Source organism: Canis lupus, chromosome 14, assembly GCF_011100685.1.
Source record: "Canis lupus familiaris isolate Mischka breed German Shepherd chromosome 14, alternate assembly UU_Cfam_GSD_1.0, whole genome shotgun sequence".
In the NCBI taxonomy this organism is placed as follows: Eukaryota; Metazoa; Chordata; class Mammalia; order Carnivora; family Canidae; genus Canis; species Canis lupus.
In genome coordinates, this window is record NC_049235.1 from 18,008,105 (window position 1) to 18,017,292 (window position 9,188).

Consider the following 9,188-nt stretch of genomic DNA (forward strand, 5'->3'; position numbering starts at 1 on the left):
TACATACTTGTGTAATATCTTTTAAAATAAAGATTGCATTTTCACTTTCCTCCTCAACACATACCAATGGCTCCCACTACTTACAGGGTAAATTAATTCCTTTTCTTCTATATTGAAGGCCTGCCCTGATGTGGTCCCAGGCCATATTCCCAGCCTTATCTCTCCCTTCTCCCTGACACTGAAAGGTTTCCTCCAACACTCTCCTTATTTTCCTGACTGAACCTTTGTTCATAGTGTTCCCTTCAACTCCACCGGAAAGGCCTTTCTTAAGACCCTTGAATTCTGTCTCTCCATGAGTCCTTGCCAGATTCCCATGGATCCTTGAAATAATCAATATCCTATTCTATTGTTACACTGAAGTTTCTGCCTTTTTTTTTTTTTTTTTTAAGATTTTATTTATTCATGAGAGACACAGGGAGAGAGAGGCAGAGACACAGGCAGAGGGAGAGGCAGGCTCCATGCAGGGAGCCTGACGTGGGACTCGATCCCGGATCTCCAGGATCAGGCCCCAGACTGAAGCTGGCGCTAAACCGCTGAGCCACCGGGGCTGCCTGAGATGGTGTGTTTAATTTTTATGACTCACACAGCACCTAACTTCGGGTCCTCACGTACGGGAGGTGCTTGGTGTAGAGTCCAAATTAGATGTTCACTAATTTGAAATGCCTGTGGAGGGGCATCTGGGTGGCTCAGTTAAACGTCTGCCTTCAACTCAGGTCATGCCAAGGTCCTGGAATTGAGCCTCATGTTGGACTCCCTGCTCAGTGGAGAGTCTGTTTCTCCCTTTCCCCCTGCCTGCCCCTTCCCCCTGCTTGTGTGTGCTGGTGTACTCTCTCTGTCAAATAAATGAATAGAATTTTAAAAAGAAAGTGGATAATTGGCTATATCTACATATAAATAGTCCTATAAAAAGGTATTGATTTTTAAATTAATACTAGTTCATATTAACTCTGGCTTAAATTTCAAATCCCTACAGTCAAGTAAAATTTCAGATTGTTATTAGATTAATAGTTTTTTTTAAAGATTTTATTTATTTATTCATGAGAGACATAGAGAGGCAGAGACAGGCAGAGGGAGAAGCAGGCTCCATGCAGGGAGCCCGACGTGGGACTCGATCCCGGGACTCCAGGATGACGCCCTGGGCCAAAGGCAGGAGCTAAACCACTGAGCCACCCAGGAATCAATCCCCTCCCAACTCATTTTAAATGAGGTTTCCTTTCATTAATTTTCACATGGCATATGTTTTCTTCTAGGAGTTTTATAGTTTCGGGTCTTATGTCCAAGTCTTTATTCTGAATTAATTTTTGTATTTGGTATAAGCTAGCATTTGAGTGTCATTCTTTTCACATGACTGTCCAGTTTTCCCAACTCCATTTATTGAAGGGATTGTCTGTCCTTTTCCCATTGTATATTCCTGGCTCATTTGTCATAAACTGGTTATATATTCATGAGTTTCTTTCTGGGCTTCTTGTTCTGTTTCATTGATCTATGCATCTATTTTTATGCCAATAAAATTACTGATTGATTAATATAGCTTTGTAATATAATTTGAAATCAGCCTTGTCTTTCTTTCTGAAGATTACTTTTGGCTATTCAGGGTTCCATACAAATTTTAGGCTTCTTTGCTCTATTTCTCTGAAATGCCATTTTTTTTTAAAGATTTTATTTATTTATTCATGAGATACACAGAGAGAGGGAGAGAGAGGCAGAGACACAGGCAGAGGGAGAAGCAGGCTCCATGCAGGGAGCCCGATGTGGGACTCCATCCAGGGACTCCAGGATCATGCCCTGGGCCAAAGGCAGGCGCTAAACCGCTGAGCCACCCGGGGATCCCTGAAATGCCATTGATATTTTGATAAGGACTGCACTGAATCTGTACTTGTATGGCTTGTCACAGTTTTTTTGGAAGGGAAAACACATCAACTCAAAAAGTTAAGGACTGTTTGCTTGATTTACATGTGGGATGATTTTTTTAAGATTTATTTGTTTATTTCTTTGAGAGAGAGAGAGAGCATGAGCATGTGCATGGGAGGGAGGAGGGGCAGAAGGAGAGGGAGAATCTCAAGCAAACTTCCCGCTGAGCATGGAGCCAATCTGGCTTGATCTCAGGACCCTGAAGTCATGACCTGGGCTGATATCAAGAGTTGGATGAGCCACCCAGGTGCCCCACATGTGGGATGATTTTAAAAATCTGTAATCCCTTCAAAATTGGGAAAGGTGAATTAGATAATCCAAATAATTTTATGTTGGACTTCTTAACGATGAACCCACTTTATCTGTATACACTGGAGAATATGAAAGTTTTCCAAGTGCTACTGGATAAATTTGCACCAAAGACAAAAAAGATTTGGGAGTGCCTGGCTGGCTTAATCAGTAGAGCATGTGACTCTAGATCTCAGGATTTTTTTAAAAAGATTTTATTTATTCAGAGAGAGAGGGGCAGAGACATTGGCAGAGGGAGAAGCAGGTTCCATGCAGGGAGCCTGAAGTGGGACTCGATCCCAAGTCTCCAGGATCACACCCTGGGCTGAAGGCAGGCGCCAAACCTCTGAGCCACCCAGGCTGCCCAAGATCTCAGGATTATGAGTTTGAGCCTCATAGTGGGGGTAGAGTTTACTTAATTAAAAAAAAAAAAAGATTCTACCAATTATAAATTTAATATCTCTGGGATACTAAGATATGCTCCTACTTAGATGAGTTGTACTTTGCCAAAAAAGCAGTAGCTTTAAAGTTGTTTTTTGTGTGCCATACATATATAAAGAAATAAAATCATAAGATATAAAGCAGTTCTATATTCCAGTACTTTATTCCTTTTCAGGTCAGTATTTTTCAATTTGCAAGTCTCAACCCGTGTATGGATCAAAACTAGCATTGTTTGTATGAAATAGAATAGAATAAAAAGGGAATAGAGAGTATCATCACATGTACTAAGAGTAGGTATTGTTTTGTAAATTGTTTCAGCAGTAAGTTATATGGACTGGATCTTGATTAAAATGTATTACCTTAGGTTGTGGTTAAGTATTTTGCACATCGGTGTTTAGATCTCAGCATTTTTACTTTTGTGAAGATGCTGTAGCATTCCCTATCTGACACGAATTCCTACAAAATATCTGAATAACAGGCCAGATCAAATGTCTAGAGCCAAAATGCACCATTTCAATTTTCTGTCTGAAGCATTCAGCAAGGGGTGACTGGCTGTCTCAGTCAGTACAGCATGAGACCTTTGATCTCCAGATCATGAGTTCAAGCCCCATGTTGGGCATAGAGCTTACTCAAAACCCCTAGGCAAAATGTCTCTGTCAATATGTGGTTGATGGTAATTGTTACCCTGGAATATTCCTTGGCTTTTAGTTGATTTGTTTGACTCTTGCAAACTTCCTGGGAGGTTGAGTCCTAAGTCAGCTTTACAAAAAGATGTCATGTTGTCTAGGAAATAAGGAAACTCCATGGCATGACATCTTTGCCCAGTGTTTTACGTTTTATGTTTTTATTTTTCCGTCTTTATTTTTCCTTTACACTTAACCAATATTGAGCATTTTACTATGGGAATGTAAAAATGCCTATTTTAAAAATCAGTGCTGCTAATATCTCCTGAAACTGTTGTAGATGTTAATTTTTCCATTACTTTTATAATCAAAACTGATTCCTAACCAATCGTATCTATTCTAATCTAAAAAAAAAAAAAGTTAAGAACTAAAATACTAGACTTTGTTTTCCTTTTCCTTCGTTTATTCAAAGGAAGATTATCCCAATTTCAGTTGAGAAATAAGAACAAGTCATTCACAAATGTTTATTATTATTGATTGATCACCAGCACAAGGCACAGTTCTAGGTTTACAGCAGTGAACAATGTGCACAAAACCCCAACCCTTTATGGGATTTCCAAGATAGTGTAGTGACAACTAGGTGTGGTTTAAAATTTTTTTTTTGTTTTTTTTTTTTGTTTTTTAATTTTATTTATTTATGATAGTCACATAGAGAGAGAGAGAGAGGCAGAGACACAGACAGAGGGAGAAGCAGGCTCCATGCACCGGGAGCCCGACGTGGGATTCGATCCCGGGTCTCCAGGATCGCGCCCTGGGCCAAAGGCAGGCGCCAAACCGCTGCGCCACCCAGGGATCCCAGGTTTAAAATTAATAGTCAGTACTTACACTCATGGTTCTCCCAGTCAGATTCTTAACAGAGGACTAGATTTTAGGTTATGGATTATTATACTGCTTAGGGAAATACCAAAGGATAATGAAACCACTGCTTAATATCTGAAATAAAAAATACAAAGCTGAATTTTTTGCTTACTGTAGTATCCCTGCACTCTGCTGTTCATGCGCAGGCTCCCTTAGTAGAGCAGACTGCTGATCTTTTTATTTTAATTAATGAATTTTTTTAAATTTAAAATCAATTAACTAATACAGTGTATTATTAGTTTCAGAGGTAGAATTTAGTGATTCATCAGTATAACACCCAGTGCTCATTCCATCAAGTGCTCTCCTTAATGTCCATCACCCAGTTACCCCACCCCCTACCTCCCTCCCCTCCAGCAACCCTCAGTTTGTTTCCTAGAGTTAAGAGTCTCTTAGAATTTGTGTCCCTCTCTGTTTTCATGTTCTTTTATTTTTCCCTCCCTTCCCCTATGTTCCACTGTTTTGTTTCTTACCTTCCATGTATGAGTGAGATCATATGGCATTTGTCTTTCTCTGACTTATTTCACCTGGTATAATACCCTCTAGTTCAATCCATGTTATTGCAAATGGCAAGATTTCATTCTTTTTGATGGCTGAGCAATTTTCCTTTATATATATAGACCACTTCTTTTTATCCACTCATCTGTCGGTGGACATCTGCGCTCTTTTTTGGGGGTGGGGGGCTCTTTCCTTAGTTTGGCTATTGTGAAATTGCTGCTATAAACATTGGGGTGCATGCTCCACACTGAATCACTATGTTTGTATCCTATGGATAAATACCTAGTAATGCAATTGCTGGATCATAGGGTAGGTCTATTTTTAACATTTTTTTAAAGGATTTTATTTATTAATGAGAGACTCACACACAGAGAGAGGCAGAGATACAGGCAGAGGGAGAAGCAGGCTCCATGCAGGGAGCCTGGTGTGGGACTCGATCTCAGGTCTCCAGGATCACACCCTGGGCGGAAGGCGGCACTAAACCGCAGAGCCACCGGGCTGCCCTATTTTTAACTTTTTGAGGAACCTCCATACTGTTTACCAGAGTGGCTGCATCCGCTCACATTCCCACCAACAGTTCCCCTTTCTCTTCATCCTCACCAACATCTATTGTTCCCCTTGTGAGATGGTATCTCATTGTGGTTTTGGTTTGTATTTCCCTGATGATGAGTTGATGGGTAGCATTTTTTCAAGTGCCTGTTAGCCATTTCACTTTGGAGAAATGGCTGTTCATGTCTTCTTATACCCATTTCTTGACTGGATTTTTTGTTTTCTGGATGTTGAGTTTGATAAATTCTTTATAGATTTTGGGTACTAGCCCTTTATCTGATAAGACATTTGCAAATATCTTCTCTTATTCTGTAAGTTGTCTTTTAGTTTTGTTGACTGTTTCTTTTTCTGTGAAAAAGTTTGTATCTTGATGAAGTACCAATGGTTGATTTTTGCTTTTGTTTCACTTGCCTTTGCAGACATGTCTAGCAAGAAGTTGCTGTGGCTGAGGTCAAAGAGGCTGCTGTGTTCTCCTCTAGGATTTTGATGGATTCCTGTCTCACACTTAGGTCTTTCATCCATTTTGAGTTTATTTTTGTGTATGGTGTAAGAAAGTGATCCAGTTTCATTCTTCTGCATGTGGCTGTCCAATCTTCCAAAGAGATCGTCTTTTTTCCATTGGATATTCTTTCCTTCATCAAAGATTTGTTGACCATAGAGTTGAGAGTCCATTTCTGGGTTGTTTATTCTGTTCCATTGATCTGTGGGTCTTTTTTTGTGCCAGTATTACACTGTTTTGATGATTACAGCTTTGTAATACAGCTTGAAGTGGTGGCATCACAACAGTGGTTGTGAAAACTTTGGTTTTCTTTTTCAACATTCCTTTGGCTATTCAGCACCTTTTCTGGTTCCATACAAATGTTAGGATTGTTTGTTCCAGCTCTGTGGAAAATGGTGGTGATGTTTTGATAGGGATTGCACTAAATGTGTCAATTTCTTTGGGTAGCATAAGACATTTTACCAATATTTGTTCTTCCAATCCATGGGCATGGAATGTTTTTCCATTTCTTCGTGTTTTCAGTTTCTTTCCTAAGTGTTCTGTAGTTTTCAGAGTACAGATCTTTTATCTTTTTAGTTAGGTTTATTCCTAGGTATCTTCTGGTTTTTGGTGCAATTGTAAATGGGATAGATTCCTTGATTTCTCTTTCCTCTGCCTCATTATTAGTGTACAAAAATGCAACTGACTTCTGTGCATTGATTTTATATCTGTGACTTTGCTGAATTCCTGTATCAGTTCTAGCAACTTTTCACCAGAGTCTTTGGGTTTTCTACATAGAATATTATGTCATCTGCGAAGAATGAGAGTTTGATTTCTTTGCCAATTTGGATGCCTTTTATTTCTTTTTGTTGTCTGATTGCTGACTAGAACTTGCAGTACTATGTTGAACAACAATGGTGAGAGTGGACATCCTTGTCATGTCACTAACCTTAGGGGAAAAGCTCTCAGTTTTTCCCCATTGAAGACGGTATGTATTGTGGGTTTTTCATATATGTGGCTTTTATGATATATTTTTTTTAGTTGAATAAACAAGTTTATTTGTAAATTTAGTCAACATACATAATTGACCTAGAAGACTTCAATAGAAGGATAATTTTTAAAACCACTTGGAAAGGCCATCTCTATAAAGTGATTTTTCCCAGGACCATGTATCAGATGTAACCTAACCCGACACCATGTTAACCCGCAGAAGTTCAAAAAAAGCTGGAGTTGTGTGCCCCTCCCCCACAGCAAGTTTACTCTAAGGGTTATTATAATACAAACTCCACAAGGAAAAGAACTTCGGCATTGTTTCCCTCTTGGTAGAGAAAAACTCAACCTAGTTATGAGACCAACCACAACACAAAGAAAAGCTGCACTAACTAGTTTAGAATTAGTAACAGATGATGCTGGTGTGAATAACTTGTATTATATTCTAGAGCCCTTATAAATAAAATCCCCCCATTAGTGTTTGCATTAATCAGCTAGAGGATTAGTTAACATGTGGTAGAATGAGGACTTATGCAAGGTATAATTTGCAAAGCATTTTACTATTATGAAAACAAGTGCAGTCTAGTTAGGAGAAAACCAACTGGACTTTAAATTACACACACCTTAATGACAAGACTCCCCACCACATGTGAATGTAAAACATTTAATTTAAAAATGTTGACACTACAATATATAAAATAGCTATTATAAATGCACATAGTGTATTCTATAGCTGCCAGGTTTACTTTTTTTTTTTTTTTTTTTTAAGGAAACTGTAAGTTACACTGTGGTTAAGACTTGTATCTTCACCCTTGTAAAAGCCCACATTCTATCACAGTGATGTATGGTCAGACTTAACAGCCCCAATTGTTAAACACTTGGATCAAGTCATAACCAGTTTTTTTTTTTTTTCATAACCAGTTTTATTGCAAAAGGACCCTGTACACATTTATCAATTCTAGTACCTTAATAGCTACCCAACAAGTCATTAACATACAGAAACATGCATCATGAGAAGCAAGAAATATCACCCATCCCTTCTGCATATTAGCAACTTGTCACTCCTGAGCAACAGCGCTCACATCACTGAGGTCTGTGAACAGTCACTTTTCGCATTCATCCTGAGTGAAAGATGGAATGACTTAAGTACAAATGCAACATATCATAAACAATTTCTTACAAAAAGAGTCACAAATCAAACCAAAGTATTTTACAGAATTTACTACAAAACACCATAAAAACTGCCTTCACTTAAGCTCTCTCTCCCCGTATCCGGCGAGCCAACTGGATGTCTTTGGGCATGATGGTGACTCTCTTAGCGTGGATGCACACGGATGAGTATCTTCAAATAAACCCACCAGGCACGCTTCACTGGCCTCCTGAAGCGCGCCCGTGGCGGCGCTCTGAACCCTCAGATCGGTCTCGAAATCCTGGGCGATGTCCCTCACCAACCTCTGGAAAGGAGCTTCCGGATCAGAAGCTCGGCGGACCTCTGGTCACGGCGGGTCTCCCGAAGGGCTACGGTCCCAGGCCTGCAGCGATGAGGTGTCTTCACCCGCCGGTGGAAGGGGCGCTTCTCCGGGCGGCCTTAGTGGCCAGCTGTGTGCGGGGCGCTTTCCCACCCGTGGACTTACGGACAGTCTGCTTGGTTCGGGCCATTTTCTTTTACCCAACGCTGAAGCTTTAGAGGCTCCTCCGACTGCTGCGCCGCCGCCGCTGCCCAATGGAGAGCCGCAGGCGCCCAGCAAAGAAAGAAGACCCGCCAACGAACGACCAAACCGCTCTATCCGCTTTTATGATATTGAGGTACATTCCCTCCATCCCTACACTGCAGAGAGATTTCATCAAGAAAGGATGTTGTATTTTATCACATGCATTTTTCTTCATCTATTGAGAGGATCGTGTGGGTCTTGTCCTTTCTTTTAATAATGTGGTGTATCACATTTTTTTTGCAAATGTTGAACCACCCTTGCAGCCCAGAAATATATCCCACTTGGTCATGGTCAATAATCTTTTTAACGTCCTGTGGGTCCTATTAGCTAGTATCTTGGTGGGAATTTTTGCATCCATGTTCATCAGTGATATTGATCTGTAATTCTCTCTTTTGGGTGTCTTTGTCTGATTTTGGGATCAAGGTAATGTTGGCATCATAGAATGAGTTTGGAAGTAATCCATTTCTATTTTTTGAAAGAGCTTCAAAGGCATTAGTTTCTTTAAATGTTTGGTAGAGGGATGCCTGGTGGCTCAATGGTTGAGGGTCTGCCTTCAGCTCAGGGCATGATCCCAGGGTGCAGGATCGAGTGCTATATTGAGCTGCTTATGGGGAGCCTGCTTCTCCCTCTGCCTATGTCTTTGCCTCTCTCTCTCTCTCTCTGTGTCTCTCATGAATAAATCAATAAAATATTTCTTAAACATTTCTGGTGTTTATGGGTCTGTTCAGGTTTTCTATTTCTTTCTGTTTCAGTTGCGGTAGTTTGTATGTTTCTAGGAATGCA

The 9,188-nt window shown here is 40.1% G+C and overlaps 1 pseudogene; it reads right to left on the minus strand.

The window, feature by feature from the left end:
- Window positions 1-7,612: 7,612 nt before the first annotated feature.
- Window positions 7,613-8,352, minus strand: LOC106559718 (annotated as a pseudogene).
- Between the last annotated feature and the right edge of the window lie 836 nt (window positions 8,353-9,188).